This window comes from Lithobates pipiens, unplaced genomic scaffold, assembly GCF_037356315.1.
Source record: "Lithobates pipiens isolate NorthernLeopardFrog02 unplaced genomic scaffold, aLitPip1_a1.2 Scaffold_13, whole genome shotgun sequence".
Lineage (NCBI taxonomy): Eukaryota > Metazoa > Chordata > Amphibia > Anura > Ranidae > Lithobates > Lithobates pipiens.
The window spans coordinates 420,045,053-420,066,086 of record NW_027507718.1 but is presented as its reverse complement, the minus strand read 5'-3'; the positions used below and the strand labels follow the sequence as shown (position 1 = coordinate 420,066,086).

Sequence of the window (21,034 nt, the reverse complement as noted above, 5' to 3'; positions counted from 1 at the left end):
CTTGATTTTGCAAAGAATTGTGAGAAAAAATTACAACTTACAAAAACTAATCATGCCTCTTACTAAATACCTCGGAATGTCTTCTTTCCAAAAAGGGGTCATTTGGGGGATATTTGTACTTTTCTGGCATGTTAAAGTCTCAAGAAATTAGATAGGCCGTCAGTACTTCAGGTGTGATCAATTTTCAGATATTGGCTCCATAGCTTGTGGAGGACGTTTTGTATAACTTTCACAAAGACCAAATAATATACACCAATTTATGCTTATTTTTACCAAAGATATGTAGTAGTATAAATTTTGGCCAAAATTTATGAAGAAAAATTACTAATCTGCTAAATTTTATAACAGAAACGAAGAAAAATTTTTTTTTTTTTTTTACAGAATTTTCGGCCTTTTTTCGTTTATAGCACAAAAAATAAAAAACCCAGCGGTGATTAAATACCACCAAAATAATGCTCTATTTGTGTGAAAAAAAGGCCAAAAATTTCATATTTGTACAGTGTTGCATGACTGAGTAATTGTCATTCAAAATCTGAGAGCACCGAAAGCTGAAAATTGGTCTGGTTATTAAGGGGGTTTAAGTGCCCAGTGGTCAAGTGGTTAAAAGAGGGTATCCACCCTCCCACAAATGACATGCCATATGGCATGTCAGGGGGTCACCTCCCTTGAAGCGGAGGTTCCATTTTTGGGTGGAACTCCGCTTTAAAATGGTTGTAAACCTCAGACATGAAATATGAACAAAGCATATCCCTCTATAGTGTGTACTTGCTCTGTGGTTTGTCCATCTGCTATCAGCATGATAGCAAATTATTTTTTCCTGACACCAAGAGTAAAATGGCGACAGGGGAGGGAGCTCCAGCTGTTTTTCAGCCTCAACTCTGTTCCTGTGAGCTATGTGAAAGGGGGGGGGGGGGTGTCTCTTCCCTCCAATCAGCTCTCAGAGCTCTCTTCACTGAGCTCTGCAGTGTGTAAGGTCAGCTCTCTCCCTTTTTTCTGAACTCTCAGACAAGCTTATAAATTCAGCACTTTAAAGGGATGTATAAGGGAGATTACTGCAGATAGATAGATACAACCCATGTAGGAGGATTCTTTTCATCTCTGTGTATCACTTGGGATAGTCCCATTACTGGGCATATGTGGGGGTTTACCTCAGATTTACCAAAGTGGTAAAAAACTCTATTTGATCCAATCCAGTTAAATACACACTCCACAGGAATCCAGAAATAATGCCCAGAAATTACAACACAAAAACAACCATAGTGGTTTCCATAAAATACCAATAATTTATTAAATAAAAGGATGGAAATGCACTCACACAAATATACGCACATCGACTGGTGCACCACAAGTTAATAGCATAAACTTTCCTTCAGGCCTACACAGAAGGCATCATATATGAAGGCTGCAGCTTGTGGAACATTTGCTGTAAATTATATATGTAATCTCTACACTGCCCCCTTAAGTTCTGGATTAGCTCACACTGTTCCTTGGCATTCTCCTCCACCATATTCTCCAGAAAAGATGTTTTGGATCACCAGCTCCGCCTCTTACATTGCACGGCACTAGGTGTGGCTTTATCAGAGAGATTCCCTCTGATCAGCCTTTCTCAACTGGGATGGTGCAGAACCCTGCAGTACTGTCTGGGTTTGTCCGGGGTGCCATCTGCACTCATTAACTGATGCTGTACATACTGCATACTGCTGGCAATATACACTCACCCTGCAAGAAACTTCCCTGCTGCTCCGGGGCCCACCCATCTACTCACTTGCTCCCATGGGATATCAGAATGTGGGGAGCCAATCAGTGAGCACATGGTTCCAGAGCTGCTGGACTCTGATTGACTGCCAGCAGAAAGGCAGGCATGATGTTAGGAATAGAAGGAGGATCAGTGTCAATATTAGTGGGCTGGGTGGATTTAAATTAAATTAAGTCGATTTAAATCACAATTGAAATCACTAGTAAAAAGGCTTGATTTAAATCATAATTCTTAAAGAGCAACTGTCACCTCTGTCCCGCAGCGGGTTCTCCTCTGACCCGCTATTGACTCACCAACCGTCCCATTCACTTTAATGGGACGGCTGGTGATGCGGCAGTGACAGTGGATCTAGGAAACCAAACCTCTTGTGATCTGCCATGTCACTAAAAATAAAACCTTTTCCTTTAGAAATAAATGTGCTTGCATTTAGCTGATCAAACTTAGGAGAAAACACCAGGCTCTTCCAGTACCATCCCACCTGCCATCTTACCACTGGCATCAGTGTAAGTGGTACCTATTTTGTACTGGTGCACTTTTTTCTGGAAGTTTTAAGGCTTAGTATGAAACCCCTCTTTCTAACTACACCGTCACACCCTCTTTTTGAACATATGTAGCCTTTATTTTGAAAGCAGCATGGCACAGATTGGGCACTAGTTTGTTTTGAAGTGCATACAGTTATTTTCTTTGCTCTCTAAACGCATCCTATCTGCAAAAAGACTTTGGCTTTCCTGAGGAAAGTCGCCATAACTGCCAGATATTTTCAGTACTTATTATAGAATATAATTATGCTCATTTTAATTGGTTTTATACAAAGATAAGATGTTAGTCATAATGGGAGGGCATGCTGGGGACGGTAAGAATGCACAGAGGGGTGTCAGAATCAAGCTCAGAACACTGAAATCAGCCTGGCTACAGCCATACAAAGAGATGAAAGTACCTCTGGCTGGTAAAAGGTTACAGACAAAAATGTGTTTATGTGTTTAAGTAAGCAAAGCACATAGAGTATAACATATAAATAATATACACTCACTGGCCACTTTGTTAGGTACACCTCGCTTGTACCGAGTTGGACCCATTTGCCTTCAGAATTGCGTTAATTCTTCTTGACATACAGTATCTCACAAACATGAGTACACCTCTTACATTTTTGTAAATATTCTATTATACCTTTTCATGTGACAACACTGAAGAAATTACACTTTGCTACAATGTAATGTAGTGAGTGTACAGCTTGTATAACAGTGTACATTTGCCATCCCCTCAAAATAACTCAACACACAGCCATTAATGTCTAAACCGCTGGCAACAAAACTGAGTACACCCCTAAGTGAAAATGTCCACATTGGGCACAATTAGCCATTTTCCCTCCCCGGTGTCATGTGACTCGTTAGTGTTACAAGGTCTCAGGTGTAAATAGGGAGCAGGTGTGTTAAATTTGGTGTTCTCACTCTCACTCTCCCATACTGGTCACTGGAAGTTCAACATGGCACCTCATGGCAAAGAACTCTCTGAGGATCTGAAAAAAAGAATTGTTGCTCTACATAAAGCATAAAGATGGCATAGGCTATAAGAAGATTGCCAAGACCCTGAAACTGAGCTGCAGCATGGTGGTCAAGATCATACTGCGGTTTAACAGGACAGGTTCCACTCAGAACAGGCCTTACCATGGTCGGCCAAAGAAGTTGAGTGCATGTGCTCAGCGTCATATCCAGAGATTGTCTTTGGGAAATAGACGCATGAGTGCTGCCAGCATTGCTGTTGAGGTTGAAGGGATTGGGGGTCAACCTGTCAGTGCTTTGACCATACACCACACACTGTATCAAACTGGTCTGCATGGCTGTCATCCCAGAAGGAAGCCTCTTCTAAAGATGATGCACAAGAAAGCCTGCAAACAGTTTGCTGAAGACAAGCAGACTAAGGACATGGATTACTGGAACCATGTCCTGTGGTCTGATGAGACCAAGATAAACTTATTTGGTTCAGATGGTGTCAAACGTGTGTGGTGGCAACCAGGTGAGGAGTACAAAGACAAGTGTGTCTTCCCTACAGTCAAGCATGGTGGTGGGAGTGTCATGGTCTGGGACTGCATGAGTGCTGTCACTGGGGAGATACAGTTTCATTGAGGGAACCATGAATGCCAACATGTACTGTGACATGCTGAATCAGCGCATGATACCCTCCCTTCAGAGACTGGGCCGCAGGGCAGTATTTCAACATGATAATGACCCCAAACACACCTCCAAGATGACCACTGCCTTACTAAAGAAGTTGAGGGTAAAGGTGATGGACTGGCCAAGCATGTCTCCAGACCTAAACCCTATTGAGCACATGTGAGGCATCCTCAAATGGAAGGTGGAGGAACGCAAGGTCTCTAACATCCACCAGCTCCATGATGTCGTCATGGAGGAGTGGAAGAGGACTCCAGTGGCAACCTGTGAAGCTCTGGTGAACTCCATGAGGGTTAAGGCAGTGCTGGAAAATAATGGCGACCACACAAAATATTGACACTTTGGGCCCAATTTGGAAATTTTCACTTAGGGGTGTACTCACCTTTGTTGCCAGCGGTTTAGACATTAATGGCTATATGTTGGGTTATTTTGAGGGGATAGCAAATTTACACTGTTATACAAGCTGTACACTCACTACTTTACATTGTAGACAATTGTTATTTCTTCAGTGTTGTGACATGAAAAGATAGAATAAAATATTTACAAAAATGTGAGGGGTGTACTCACTTTTGTGAGATACTGTAGATACAACAAGGTATTGGAAAAGAAAGTGCTCTATTGGATTGAGATTCTGGTGATTGTAAAGGCCATTGGCGTACAGTGACCTCATTGTCATCTTCAAGAAACCAGTTGATTTGAACTTTGTGACATGGTGCATTATCCTGCTGAAGCCATCAGAAAATGGGTTGACTGTAGTCATAAAGGGATGGAGATGGTTGGCAACAATATCTAGGTAAGCCGTGACATTTAAACGATGCTCAATTGGTACTAAGGGGCCCAAAGTTTGGCAAGAAAATATCCCCCACACCATTACACCACCACCACCAGTCTGACCCATTGATACAAGGCAGGATGGATCCATGCTTTCATGTCGTTGATGCCAAATTCTGACTCTACCATCTCAATGTCGCAGCTGAAGTTCAGACTTATCAAACCAGGCAACGTTTTCCCAATCTTCTTATGTTCAATTTTGGTGAGCCTGTGTGAATTGTAGCCTCTGTTTCCTGTTTTTAGCCGACAGGTCTAGCACCCAGGTGTGGTCTTCTACTGCTGTAGCCCATCTGCTTCAAGAGTTGATGTGTTGTGCGTTCACAGATGGTATTCTGCATACCTTGGCTGTATCGAGTGGTTATTTGAGTTACTGTTGCCTGTTTTATCATCTCAAACCATTTTGTCTATTCTCCTCTGATCTCTAAAGGGGAGAGCAATGGGGGTGGGACTTTAAATGAAGTGCGAAATTGCAATAGAATAAACTGGTGAACAATTGGGATGTCCTGCAATATATTGACCTTTATTTGCCCTTTCTGAGTTTAATTGGTTTATCTTTTTTACCTTATTACCCTTTTAACCATTAATTATACCTCAACAAACTTTATTACCTGGTAATTATTCAGGTCCATTGTTTGTGTTTTGATTGGTCGGATAACACTGCTGTTGCATTGGGTCCTTCCTGTCCGGGAGCTGTGACGCGCCTGGCGGCCCCTTCTCCCCCTCCCCTTTTTTTGATTGGGGGTGCGCTACCTTGGGATGCCAGCGTGTGCCCTTATGCGATGTCCACACTCGCACGACACGTGGGCGGGGTGGGGTGTTGGTGCCGGCTGGCCGGGCAAATGAGTGCCCGTGCGGCGGCACCTTTTGCCCCTCCCTCCTGTGTGCGGTGTGACATTGGTGGGCAGTCTCCGTGGTGGCGCCTACAAGAGGCGTGACCCTGGCGGCATTCACTCCCAAGACTCCCATGTCACCGGATGTCATACCTGCCTGGGGAGCGTTATTTCTTTCAGCCCTACTATTGGTTCACTTCATGCAATGGGTAATTTTATCCACAACTCATTGTTTTTTTCCCACTTATTTCCCTATGGATCGCTTTTCCTTTTCTTATTCACAGGCATTTGGTTTGCCTTTGTTTCCTTTTGAAAATTACACTTGCTCTCAGGGCCACCTTAGTCCTGGTTCCACTTTTCTACCACCACCATCACCACCCTGTTCACTATTACATTCTGCCTATATCTTGGCGATCTCCCTCACTTGTCACTTTTACTCCCCACACAGGTTTGTCTCGTGGGTGTTTACCTGCCTTGGATAGCACCCATTGACCCATCCACCTCAGCTTCCGGGGGGTGGTGCCTCTGATATGGCTGGTGGAGCCCGAGGATCAGCCACCATCAAGGGAACCCTAGTATGTAAGCATGTACTCTATGTGGGGTTTTGTCTATTACCCCACCTATATTTCATACCTGCAATTACTATTATATTATAATGATACCCTTTTCATTCTAGTTATTGCAAACGCTTTCTCCTGATGAGTGGCGGTTCAGCCATGAAACATGTAGAGCTATTAAAGTCGTGTTTTTCATAGTTGTACCCAAGTTTCTACAGTTGCTATATTAAATCACACTCCACAGAATATTGAGGCTACCCGTCATGCAGGCATCATTTTATGTTTTACGGTTTTACATCAACTCAAATTTGGTGTACTCTGGAATTTTGTAATGTTCATATTATTGTACATATATGTTGTTATCATGCATTGTGAGTATTTCTTATCAATTGTAACGGATATAATCATGTGTATGTTATACTTTCTATGAACTTATTAAAATCATGTATTGTTAGTACCTTTCATCAATTGTAACTGATATAACCATGTGTATGTTATACTTTCTATGAACTTATTAAAATTTCCCAATTGTTCACCAATTTATTCTATTGCAATTTCGCACTTCATTTAAAGTCCCGCCCCCATTGCTCTCCCCCTTTGAGTATAATAGGGATGGAAATACATGACCTTACCAGGTCAAGTTTTCACTTAAAGTCCCAAGGGATGGAAATAGGTGACCTAACCAGGCCACATTTCACTTAAAGTCCCTTAACCCTTCGCTTATCATCTGATCTCTGACATTAACAAGACACAACTGCCGTCCACTGGATGTTTTCTCTTTTTTGGACCATTCTCTGTAAATCCTAGAGATGGTTGTGTGTGAAAATCTCAGTAGTTTTTGAAGTACTCAGACCGGCCCATCTGGCACCAACAGCCATGCCACATTCAAAGTCACTTAAATCCACTTTCTTTCCCTTTCTTCTTAAATCCTCCCTTTCTTTCTATTCCGATGCTCGACTTGAACTTCAGCAAGTTGTCTTCACAATGTCTAGATGATTAATGCACCGACTTGCTGCTATGTGGTTGGCTGATTAGCAATTTGTGTTACCAAGAAACTGAAAAGGTGTACATAATAAAGTGGCCGGTAAATGTATTATTCCAACACAAATATTTTTTTCATCATCTACAGCTAAATTGTTTGTAAAGCAGAACTGCATTTAACACTATATCCAATGCTTTATAGCCAGCGCTATTTTCATAACTTGGCAAAAAAATCATTGTTATGGGCCTTTTCATTAATGTAATCTATAACAGCAATATGTTTTGTTCCCATTGATATGTAACAGTGCAGGAGCTGCGGCATGGTGTGCTGTAAGTCAAGAGATCATTTATGCAGTGCTTAAAGAGGAATGTTCTATGCTTCAGTCTGTAGAAGCCATACTAAACATGACAAATGCAAAACAGAGATCCATAACTAGCACAAGTAAACAAGAAATAGATTGGCCATCTGTGCACAAAACAAACGCTGTTGAACATTAAGCAATGCGAATGTAGTCATTCTGCCTCTACACCCACTTTTTGTAGACTTAAGAGAAACAATTCTCGGTTTCTCTCTTGCAGCAAAGATAAATTGTGTTTGTAAATGTCTTCAAGCAATGTTCAGATTTGATCAAAATCTAAGGCTTATACAACAATATGATTGGGGATCTGCATATCTTCTAAACCCCTATTTATCACAGAGGCAAGCTAAAACTGCTGTTTGCTTCATCCATTCCCATCTTCAACAAACTCTGAACTGTCGAATGGGTTATGGGAAGTAACTGCCAAGGCAACAATGTGATTATTGCGGAAAGATACTACATTACAGATGGAATAAGAGTGGATAGCTAGAACAGGAACATGTTGGCCATTAGGGTATATAAGGACAAGCAGCAGTATTCCTCAAGGCAGCATTTCCTGTGCGTGGTAAACAAACAATTATGAGCGGACCTTAGGTCTTCCTGTCAATCTGACACCTTCTGGCTCAATGTTCTTTTCATTTATGTTCTAGGGAGCACAAATTGTCCCTTCCCTTTGGAGGAAACTTTATTGTAATGAAGTCCAGCTTGGCAACTAGAAGTTACATTATTAATTATACATATTATGGATAAATGACAGGTTATGGAACTTTAAATGATTGGTCAACATGGCATAAGTAGAGGGTGCAAGCATCAGCCATGATACTATGTTTGAGCAGAAAAAAATAATTGATCGCTAACCATGACAGGATATAAAAAGAAAATTAGAACAATGTTCAAATATTAACAGTTTGAGCCTTAGATTAAAAACAAGTGCTTCCCATTTGTAGTCCTTTTACTTATGCCGCGTACACACCATCGGAATTTCGGCCAGCAAAAGACCGATGAGAGCTTTTCATCGGAAAATGTGACCGTGTGTAAGCTCCATTGGAATTTAGCTGGCCAAATTCCCAACAGCAAAAATTTGATAGTATGTTCTCAATTTTCCAGATCGTAAATTCCGAACGTGTGTATGCAATTCCGACGCGCAAAAACTCACACATGCTCAGATTCAACTAGGAGATGGAAGCTATTGGCTACTAGGTATTGAACTTCCTTTTTCTAGTCCCGTTGTAGGTGTTGAACATCACCCTGTTCTTGGCGGTCGGAATTTGGTGTGACCGTGTGTAGGCAAGGCAGTTTGAGCGGAATTCCATCGGAATTCCGACGGGAAGACCATCAGAGCTTTTACTGACGAGAATTCCGATCGTGTGTACATGGCATAAGATGATAAAAGGACAAGGAGAGCTCCCCTGCAAAATATAAAAATGAAATGACGGTGTAAATTAAATGAGGATTTCATTAATACTGAAGGTAAGGCTAACCCAAGGGGTTACAAGCAAAGGGAGAGGAGAGCCATCTACCCCAAATGTTGTTACATTTGGCTAGACCACCTCTTTCCTTAGGTAAGGTATCGTTAATATGAGTCAAACAAGACCGGCGAAGGAGAGCCTGTAGCCAGGTCTTGTTTTTATTGTGGCCCATACTTAGACAAGTGAATTGTGGTCAAGTAGGCTCTACGCAATATATACAACTGAACCAGCTTATTGGAGATCTCCAGCTCCAATTTATGAGCCAATCAGCCTATTCCTATTCATCTTCACCCAAGGACTCTACATCAGTCTTCCAGGTTCTCTTTAGATATTTTGCTCTTGTGCATCAAACAACGCCTAGTAAATCCTGCAAATCAGTTTAGTTGAAGGCAGGTCAGCTAGAGTGTTCAAGACTAGGCAATCATGTAAATCCTCTAGTGGTTCAGGTAATTGGGTACGGGCAGTGTGCCAAAGATGGATAGAAGCTAGATTTAAAGGAAAAACATATGATTGGGGAGTTGGAACTTTTTTAGTGATTAGTGATTTATTTGATGTTACTATGCCCGCAGATACAGCCTAGGCAAGTAATTCCCAATCTATACATTACAGTCAAAATTCAGATAAGATGCCAAAGGGGAGTGTCAGTATGAGGAGATTAAACAAATGTTTAAAGCCTGCAAAAATAGCCTATTTGTAGTAGGTTTAAAACCTCAATTTCAAACACATTCAGAAGCGGATTTAATCGCTTCCTGAGTATACAGCTTCTTTATCTTTCTTTCCTTGCCCATGTTCCAGTTTAAGCTGATGCCATGACCACTGTCCCAGGTTTCCTGTTTGAGACCCCTTTCACACCAGGGCGTTTTGCAGGCGCTATAGCGTTAGAAATAGAGCCTGCAATCCGCCCTAAAGAAGCTGCACCATTGTGTGCAGTGTGAAAGCCCCGAGGGCTTTCACATTACAGCGGTGCACTGGCAGGACGTCAGAAAAAAGTCCTGCCAGCAGCTTCTTTGGAGCGGTGAAGGAGCGGTGTGTTTACCGCTCCTCCACCGCTGCTCCCCATTGAAATCAATGGGGCAGCGCTGTAATGCCGCCGGCAAAACGCCGCTATTGCGACGTATTGCCGGCGGTTTTAACCCTTTCGCGGCCACTAGCGGGGGGTAAAAGCGCCCCGCTAGCGGCCGAAATGCACCGCTAAAAATAGTGGCGTTTTACCGCCGACGTTATCAGCGGTGTGGTGTGAAAGGGGTCTTAAGGTGGTTTCTTTTTCTTTCAGTGTCCTATGGAGCCACCCTTGCAAGCAGGGACTAGAGCTGTGTTTCCCTGTACTGTGTACATCAATAGAAACATCAATAGAAACACACAGCCCTGTAGCCTAGGACAGAAACTGCTCCTTCCACTTTCTCTAAACAAACTGTCTCAAGACTGCACTGCATTGTGCTTAAAATCTGAGCATAAAACTGAGTTTAAAGTGACACTAAAGGATATTGTTATTCTCCAAAAATAATCCATACACATCCAACACTTATTTTCCTTTAATCAATTTTCAATGAAATCATTTCAGATTTTTTTGTTGAATGTAAACATACATGTTTAATGAAAACATAACTAAATTCTCCATGAAGTTTAGCATTAAAGTGTAAGCACAGCCAAAATAAAAAACAGACACATCAGCACAAGGGACATAATTTACAGTCAGCAGGATGTGTACCTTGTGCTGATGCCACTTATTTTAGTTATAATCCTCCCCCGTCGCTGTCATTTTCCAGTCACAGGCTCTGTCACAGGGTATGATCAAGAAAGCTTGACTATCCTGCTCTTTCCGCCCAGCTCCACCATTCATAGAAGTCTCACTATAGCTTCTATGAATGAAAAGCAATCTATGAATGAATATTCAACTGCACAGTTGTTTCAACCATTCTATAATCTATCCAAGGTTTTGGCCTTAGGTAAACTTGAACAGTAAAAAAAAGTGGTCATAAAACATGTGATGCAAGGTCTCTATAATAAAAATAAGAGAGAAGACAAGGGCCAGCAGTTTTAATAGGTTGTCTGCAATATTATATTGTATTACATCACGGACATTGTATCACAGCATATGATCCCTTTGGGAACACAAAGAGAAATTTACATCAGATCTTGCTTGGCTCTTATCACTTATAATAGTGGCTAATATTGACTCCCAGGTGTTATGGTGCTATCTTGAGGGGTCAATAAATTGGTAGGGGTCAAAGGGCAGTCAGTAACAGTCTGGGGGTCGATAAGTGATCAATAAATGATGGAAGGTTTATTAGGGTCAAATAAACTTTTGATGTCTCTTTAGAGCTCAGTGCCAACCCCTAGACCTGAATGTAAGGTAGACAACAGTTATACAGTGGGGTTGATTTACTAAAGGCAAATAGACTGTGCACTTTGCAAAGTGCAGTTGCCCCCTGCAAGTGCAGTTGGTCCAGAGCTTAGTAAATGAGGTAAGGCTTCACTTTACAAAGAGTACCCAATCATCTGCAAAAAAAAAACAACAGAATTTTTGCTTGCACATGTTTGGATGATGGAAGTTAGCAGAGCTTCTGCTCATTTACTAAGCTCTGGGGCCTTTATTAAATCCACCCAGTGTCTCCTAGGGTTGGATGGTCAGTCCCCAGTGAAAAAAAAATATTGAGCACCAGTCGCCACTGTTAATCTATATTATTATTTGTACTACTATTATTTAAAGTAGTATTTATTAAATTTGTTTCTTATAAAAATGTTTGTTAGCCAATTAACAATCATGAAGGGTGTTAATGAGCTAAAGAAAGTGTGGATCCCTAAATTTATACCATGCTGGAGGTCCTCTTTTGAGCGGCTGTAGGCATATCTAAATGCAGCAACTGTGGGGAAAGACCCAGAACACTTTGAAAGGTTTATTTCTCTCAGGTGGCAAGTGAATACTTTGAAATCCCTTAGGATGAGTTTTATTCTATTGCCAAAAAAAATGATGATCTGTTTTCAGCTTGCTGCCATTGCAATGCATAAATGAACGGTCAATTAAACAACATCTGTGAATAAGTATGAAAATGTTTGAGGATTTTAAATTTTCCAGTTTGCTTATTCCATTTTATTACAGCATTTTATTACTGAAGGTTGTTACACTTGCACTATGTACAGCTATAAAGAACGAACTGTCAGATTCCTGCTGTGTATGATGCAATCTTACCTTCTGCCCGTTAAAAATCTTTACTGCATTTAGCTTGAGGTTTAGCTCATTTCTGCTACATGACTTGAATCCTGCAAAGGCAAAGACAAGAAAGAATCAAGAGTCCGGCAGAACAAGGCGCTGCACAACAAAAGCACCTGTCAGTCAAATTCTGCCAATACCTTTTAACAGTGCTGGCTGGAAGCAGTAGAGAGCATGTATTGTGGGAGAGTTCTCGCAGTGATATAAGTGACTTTGTTAGCAATCATTCAAAAGGTCATTACACAGAGAAATCTGCAGAACACAACTTAGGTTAACTGAGGTTTAGATACAGGTGCTATGGAGATACGTGGGTGGCTTTCAATTGCTGCTTGCGTTCTAAAAAAAATGTATATATACATACATACATACATATATATATATATATATATATATATATATATATACACACATACATACATACATATATATATATATATATATATACACACACAGTGGGGAGAACAAGTATGTGATACACTGCCGATTGTGCAGGTTTTCCTACTTACAAAGCATGTAGAGGTCTGTAATTATTATCATAGGTACTCTTCAACTGTGAGAGACAGAATCTAAAACAAAATTCCAGAAAATTACATTGTATGATTTTTTTAAAAACTGATTTGCATTTTATTGCATGAAATAAGTATCTGATAAATCAGAAAAGCAGAAGTTAATATTTGGTACAGAAACCTTTGTTTGCAATTACAGAGATCATACATGTTCTGTAGTTCTTGGCCAGGTTTGTACACACTGCAGCAGGAATTTTGGCCCACTTTTCCATACAGACCTTCTCCAGATCCTTCAGGGTTTGGGGCTGTTGCTAAGCAATATGGACTTTCAGCTCACTCCAAAGATTTTCTATTGGGTTCAGGTCTGGACACTGGCTAGGCCACTCCAGGACCCTGACATGCTTCTTACGGAGCCACTCCTTAGTTGCCCTGGCTGTGTGTTTTGGGTCGTTGTCATGCTGGAAGACCCAACCACAACCCATCTTCAATGCTCTTACAGAGGGAAGGAGGTTGTTGGCCAAGATCTCGCGATACATGGCCCCATCCATCCTCCCCTCAATACAATGCAGTCGTTCTGTCCCCTTTGCAGAAAAGCAGCCTCAAAGAATGATGTTTCCACCTCCATGCTTCATGGTTGGGATGGTGTTCTTGGGGTTGTACTCTTCTTCCTCCAAACACGGCGAGTGGAGTTTAGAATTCATCAGACCACATGGCCTTCTTCCATTCCTCCTCTGGATCATCCAAACTTCAGATGGGCCTGGACATGCACTGGGTTGAGCAGGGGGACCTTGCGTGCGCTGCAGGATTTTAATCCACAACGCTGTAGCGTGTTTCTAATGGTTTTCTTTGAGACTGTGGTCCTATCACTCTTCAGGTTCTTGACCAGGTCCTGCTGTGTAGTTTCTGGCTGATCCCTCACCTTCCTCATGATCACTGATGCCCCACAAGGTGAGATCTTACATGGAGCCCCAGACCGAGGGAGATTGACCTTCATCTTCAACTTCTTCCATTTTCTAATAATTGCGCCAACAGTTGTTGCCTTCTCACCAAGCTGCTTGCCTATTGTCCTGTAGCCCATCCCAGCCTTGTGCAAGTCTACAATTTTGATGTCCTAGCTCTCTGGCCTGGCCATTGTGAAGAGGTTGGAGTCTGTTTGATTGAGTGTGTGTTTTATACAGGTAACAAATTCAAACAGGTGCAGTTAATACAGGTAATGAGTGGAGAATAGGAGGGCTTCTTAAATAAAAAATAACAGGTCTGTGAGAGCCGGAATTCTTACTGGTTGGTAGGTGATCAAATACTTATGTCATGCAAAAAATGCAAATACATTTTTTTTTAAATCATACAATGTGATTTTCTGGATTTTTGTTTTAGATTCAGCGTCTCACAGTTGAAGAGTACCTATGATAAAACTTACAGACCTGCTTTGTAAGCAGGAAAACCTGCAAAATCAGCAGTGTATCAAATACTTGTTCTCTCCACTGTATATATAAATATATAAAACATTTTTCATGTTATGTGATGCCTCCTAGTACTATGAACCCGCCACATCAGCAAGGCAGGTTGCTATTTCCATGGTATAAGGAACTGAGCATGCATCTTCCATGACTCCCTAAAAAAGGGTCATGCCTTCCAATCCATCAGTGCTGATGCTAACAAGCACCAGGTCCTTTGAATGTTGAATGTGTTCAACCCAACATCTTCCCTATGTAGTACATGCTGAAAAAAAAAATCACATAATAAAAATGCCATAAATCTATCCCCTATTTTGTAGACGCTATAATTTTTGCACAAACCAATCAATATACGCTTATTGCAATTTTTTACCAAAAATATATAGAATACATATTGGCCTAAACTGATGAATTACATTTGTTAAATTTTTTTTTTATTGGATATGTATTATGGCAAAAAGTAAAAGAATATTTTTATTTTTTTCAAAATTGTCAATATTTTTTTGTTTATAGCAGAAAAAATAAAAACCGCAGAGGTGATCAAGTACCACCGCTCTATTTGTGGGGAAAAAAAAGGACATCAATTGTATTTGGGTAAAGTGTTGCACGCCCGCACAACTGTCAGTTAAAATAATGCAGTGCATTATTGCAAAAAATGGCCTGTCATTAAGGGGGTAAATCCTTCCGGGGCTGAAGTGTTTAAAGGTCTCCTTCCCTGGTGAGTTGGGAAAGGGATCTCTTGCAAGCCTTGCCCTTTAAATTGTACACATAGAGTAAAATACACCAGAAACACTTTTTATTGATCCACATCTAACCACTTAAATTACTGTATTTATCGGCATATAACACGCACTTTTTCCCCCTTAAAGCGGAGGTCCACCCTAAAATGGACCTTCCGCTCATCGGAATCCTCCCCCCCCTCCGGCGCCACAATTGGCACCTTTCAGGGGGGAGGGGGGTGCAGTTACCTGGATAATCCAGGTAACTGCACCCACTTCCGGGATAGCTCTCTGCGGAAAGGGGCGTGGATTACGCCCCTTTCCGCAAGTGCCCGCCCCTTTCCGCAAGTGCCCCGCTGCCTGCTGGGAAAACACACAGATCCCAGAGGCAGCGGGGACCGTCCTTATTGCGCAGCGCGGCTCGCGCAGTAGGGAACCGGGAAATGAAGCCGAAAGGCTCCATTTCCTGATTCCCATACCCAAGATGGCGGCGGCAGCACCCGAGAAACGATCTACAGATCGGCTTCGGGTGCCGACATCGCGGGCGCGCTGGACAGGTAAGTGTCACTATTTTAAAAGTCAGCAGCTGCAGTATTTGTAGCTGCTGGCTTTTAAAAAAAAAAAAAACGCGGAGTCCCGGCGGACTCCCGCTTTAAAATCGGGGGAAAGTCGTGGGTGCGTGTTATACGCCGAACCCCACTGTCTGTGAGTCTAAAAGACTGAGCGCCGCCGAAAAAGACAGAGCACCGCCGAAAAGGACCGAGCGCCGCCGAAAAGGACCGGTCGCCGCAGAAAAAGATCGAGCCGTCTGCTCGGCTCCGCTCGTAGTCCTGCCTCCCTGCTGTTTCTGGAGCGAGCGCTGCCGAAAAAGACTGGGCGGGACTGCGAGCTGAGCCAAGCTGAATACACAGTAGAGTCGGCTCGGTCTTTTTCGGCAGCGCTCGCTCCATAAACAGCAGGGAGGCGGGACTACGAGCGGAGCCGAGCAAACGGCTCGGTCTTTTTCGGCGGCGCTCACTCGATCTTTCTCGGCGGCGGGATATTTAAACATGGGCAAGGCTGCAAACAGCGCTGGGCAAACTGGAAATTACACTGGCAAGCTGCAAATGACACTCTGCAAGGCTGCAAACAGCGCTGGGCAAGCTGTAAATGACACTGATCATTCTGCAATGATGGACAAGGCTGCAGATGCAGACTGATAAGGCTGCATTGACGGCCATTTAAATGTAAGTTTTTTTACCCTTAAACTTCCCTTCTAAAACTTTTTTCCTTAAAATGCCCTCCTAAACTTGGGGTGCGTGTTATACGCCGGTGCGTGTTATACCCCGATAAATACGGTATTCAGCATTGCCTGCTTTCTTCCAAATCCCCTTCTGGGTGTTATTTTTATCTGAACCCTGCCCAGGATAAAGAGAGAAGAAACACAGGCACCTGACTTTAAAGTGAAGCAAAATGAACTTTAGGGAAGTGAATTCCTGACTTTATTGCTTCCATAACTAGTTGCAACACCAAAAGGTATAATTGCAAAAATAGTAAAATAAGTAACATACTGTAGTTTTTACTCCTGGAATAATAAAATATTTCAAAAATTGCAACTTTGTTTTTTGTAACTCACATACAGTGCCTTGAAAAAGTATTCACACCCCATTACATTTTCCACATTTTGGCATGTTAAAACCCAAAATTTTATTGGAATTTTATGTAATAGACCGACACAAAGTGGCCCATGTGATGTGGAAGGAAAATGATAAATTGTTTTCCACATTGTTTACAAATAAGTACCGTATTTATCAGCGTATAACACGCACCCCAAGTTTAACTGGTAATTTTAAGGAAGGAAAACTTACATTTAAATGCCCATTAATGCAGAATGATCAGTGTCCATCTGCAGCCTTGCCCAAGTGTCATCTGCAGCCTTGCCCATGTGTCATTTGCAGCCTTGCCCAAGTGTCATTTGCAGCCTTGCCCAAGTGTCATCTGCATCCTTGCCCAAGTGGCATTTGCAGCCTTGCCCAAGTGTCATCTGCATCCGTGCCCAAGTGTCATTTGCAGCCTTGCCCAAGTGTCATCTGCATCCTTGCCCAAGTGTCATTTGCAGCCTCGCCCAAGTGTCATCTGCATCCTTGCCCAAGTGGCATTTGCAGCCTCGCCCAAGTGTCATCTGCATCCTTGCCCAAGTGGCATTTGCATCCTTGCCCAAGTGTCATCTGCATCCTTGCCCAAGTGTCATTTGCAGCCTTGCCCAAGTGTCATCTGCATCCTTGCCCAAGTGTCATTTGCAGCCTTGCCTAAGTGTCATCTGCAGCCTTGCCCAAGTGTCATCTGCAGCATGATCGTTTAAATTACCGCCGCCAAGATAGACAGAGCAGGATGTCCTGTGTACTCGGCTCCTCTCGCAGTCCCACCCAGTCCCGCCCCTTGGCCCAGCTCCTATGATAGACATAACACAGGTCCAATAGCAAGACTGGGCATGACTGCGAGTGGCGCCGAACCTATCCGAGTACACAGTACACTCGGCTCGGTTCCTCCTTCCCCTCAGAGTCAGCAGTTTGGCGTATAACACGCACCCACAATTTTCCCCTGGTTTTAAGGGGAAAAAGTGCGTGTTATGCACTGATAAATATGGTATCTGAAAAGTGTGGAATGCATTTGTATTCAGCCCCCCCTGAGTCAATACTTTGTAGAACAACCTCTCGCTGGAATTACAGCTGCAAGTCTTTTTGGGGATGTCTCTATCAGCTTTGCAGATCTGGAGAGTGAAATATTTGCCCATTTTTCTTTGCACAACAGCTCAATCTCTGTCAGATTGGATGGAGAGCATCTGTGAACAGCAATTTTCAAGTCTTGCCACAGATTAACAATTGGATTTGGTCTGGACTTTGACTGGGCCATTCTAACACATGAATATGCTTTGATCTAAACCATTCCATTGTAGCTTTGGCTGTATGCTTAGGGTCATTGTCCTGCTGGAAGGTGAACCACCACCCCAGTCTCGAGTCTTTTGCAGACTCTAACAGGTTTTCTTCCAATCAACTCTGACCAGCTTCCCTGTCCTTGCTGAAGAAAAGCATTCCCACAACATGATGCAGCCTCCACCATGTTTCACAGTGGGGATGGTATGTTCAGGGTGATGTGCAGTGTTAGTTTTCTGCCACACATAGTGTTATGCTTTTAGGCCAAAAAGTTCCATGGTCTCATCTGACCAGAGCACCTTCTTCCACATGTTTGCAGTGTCCCTCACATGACTTCTAGCAAACTGCAAATGAGAATTTGAATGCCCTTCTTTCAACAAAGGCTTTCTACTTGCCACTCTTCCATAAAGGCCAGATTTGTGAAGTGCATGACTAATAGTCATCCCGTGGACAGGTATTCCAAACTGAGCTGTGGATCTCTGTAGCTTCTTCAGAGTTACCATAGGCCCCTCGGCTGCTTCTCTGATTAATGCTCTCCTTGCTCGGCCTGTCAGTTTAGGCCATGTCTTGGTAGGTTTGCAGTCGTGCTATACGCTTTCAATTTTCGGATGATGGATTGAACAGTGCTCCGTGAGATGTTCAAAGACTGGGATATTTTTTTATAACCTAACCCTGCTATAAACTTCTACAGAACTTTATCCCTGACCTGTCTGGTTTTTTGGCCTTCATTATGCTGTTTATTTGCTAAGATTCTCCAACAAACCTCTGAGGGCTTCACAGAACAACTGTATTTATACTAAAATTAAATTACAAACAGGTGGACTCTATTTACTAATTTGGTGACCTCTGAAGGCAATTGGTTCCACTAGATTTTAGTTAGAGGGTATCAGAGTAAAGGGGGCTGAATACAAATGCACGTCACACTTTATTTTTTATTTTTACTTTATTTATTTGTAACAAATTTTGAAAACCATTTATCATTTTCCTTCCACTTCCCAATTATGTGCCATTTTGTGTTGGTCTATCACATAAAATCCTAATCAAAATCGAAAAAGGGGTTTCAATGGGGTATGAATACTTTTTCAAGGCATTGTATAGTGGTTAAATAAGACAGCAGTTCCCAATCTGGTGTACATGTACCCCCATAGATACAGGCCCAAAAATATGTGCACATGATACAGGTGGCTGGGCTGCACCAGCCTCATGCATTTCCATGGTGCAGGTGGCCTGGCTGTACCTTGCCATTGAATGTTATGGTAATGATGGCCAGCCTGCCTACAGCATTTAAACACATGATGATGTGTGACTTGATGATCTGATATTTGACTGGGGAGAACACACAGATATTATTAAATTAAAGCTTTTTTATTAAGATTTTTTAGGCTGGACTTCTCCTAAGGGACACAGGAGTGCAATTTGTTTTGCCCTCCTGTAACTTGTTCTCAGTGGAGAGTGGTCTGAAGTCCGCCTCAGTCGAGGCAGTGACATCTTCCCAAGTCTGGATCCGCCAGCTGCCTTGATTGATGGCAGTCTCAGTGAGCCGCTGAGATGGCTTCTCCCCGCCCCTCTACAGCTCATCACTCCAATAAGCGTGGAGAAACAGACCAGGAGCGATGGTGACTGACAGTCAGCATCGCTCTGCTCGCGGAGGAGTGAGAACCGAGCCATCAGCGATGTGCGGTGGCTTGGTTCTTAGTGCAGAGACGCCGGGGGGACAGCAGCAGTATCGGTCCGATGCTCCAAAAAAAAAAAAAACATGCTTCTCTTTTAAAGCACAGGTTCAGTATTATCTGACAGTGTGCAAAACAAGACATTTCTAACAATACATTATAAGAGGATATGGGCTTAAAAGGAATGGAAAATTAGCTTATACACCAAAAAAAAAACGTTGCATTAAAATGATGAATCATGTGAAAAATGTATTGTGTGTACCTTAACAGCCTCACATATTTATTTATAGAAAATCAAGTCCTTGCTGTTTAATGGTTGCTCTAACACATATAAGAAAAGAAAAGGAATTTCAATGACAGTGTGGTTTCCACACGCCTTATAACCCTACATCATCATTACTTTCAAACAGTTTATTCATTTGGTTTCTTTGAAAGGCTGTTCTATTAATTTTCAGCATTCGGAAGGCAGTCGTGTTACACATCAGTATGGTGGCAATGATTGCATTAGCTTTGGGTCATATGTCTTCAAAAATGTTCAGTACTTTCCAGTGTAATTGATGAATCATGTATGCAACCAAGGATGCCACGCTAAATACCTCTTCACATAGTCTAATCAATCATGGCAGTCAGTCAAAGGTCTACCATAAAATCAGTAATCTAATTTTCAACAAACACAGCAATTTGTGAATAATGTTCTCTGTTTAAGATAGAAATTACTTGTGACATGAGAGAAAAACACTGACTTTAATTTGTCTTCTCACCTCCATCACAAGAACAAAACACTCAGGGCAATGAAAGATGGACAGGGTATGATATGGAGAATGGGGCTCACATTTCAAAAACACCAGTCAGGAAACCAATTCTAGCTGTAAAACCGATTTCAACTATACATTTCCAGTATATGTGTAAAAAAATGAAAGAATCTGGATAAATCTGGATCTGCAAGCATAGAAAGCTCAATCTACTAAGATAGATGGGTAATTTACTTCCATTCAGAGGCGTCGCTAGGCGGTGGCTATTGCCCCGAATCTGGGGCCCATAGCCCCGAGTCTCTCACCAGGTGCAGAGGTGCCATTAGTGTGGATGTGGGCACTGTGCAGATAACTAACATCTCTGCCTTTTTACTTTGTTCTGCCACTGCACTGGTTGCTAGAACCGCCCGGCATCTAGCAACCAGTGATGTCATGTAACCTGAATGACACAGCGTGTCAGAGGGGTGACACCCATGGGTAGTGGCAACGTTAACACCACCCATTGCCCTAGACTCTCGAGTTTCACCGGCTATCTTGCTCAGTGGAGCGGGGTGAAGCCCCCTCCCCTCTGCTTATATCCACACAGGAGGAGCACGAAAGACACACCGCTGTGTACAGCATATCCATCCATGCTGTTCTGAGGTCTGTACACTTTACTATACAATATGTAGGTGGACATGTGCGGGGGGGCTATGGGAGGGGTGCCTATACTGATGGGGGGGGGTCTGCACTGAGGGGGGTGTCTATACTGATGGGGGGTTTGCACAGTACATGTTGGTATTCATGGTTCCCTCAATGAACTGTAGCTCCCCAGTGCCAGCAGCACTCATGCAGCCCCAGACCATGACACTTCCAACCC

General features: G+C 42.5%; 1 protein-coding gene across 9 annotated transcripts in view; it reads right to left on the bottom strand.

Moving 5' to 3' along the window:
- The window catches only part of APBB2 (amyloid beta precursor protein binding family B member 2), a 505,529-nt gene that overhangs the window by 370,159 nt on the left and 114,336 nt on the right, over positions 1-21,034 (bottom strand). For 8 of the 9 annotated variants that reach the window (XM_077477579.1, XM_077477581.1, XM_077477584.1 and 5 more), the window contains one exon: positions 12,142-12,212. The exons of the other annotated variant lie outside the window; for it this stretch is intronic. The gene's annotated coding sequence lies outside the window, so the exon portion shown is untranslated. The remainder of the gene's footprint in view (positions 1-12,141; positions 12,213-21,034) is intronic. 9 annotated transcript variants of the gene reach the window in all.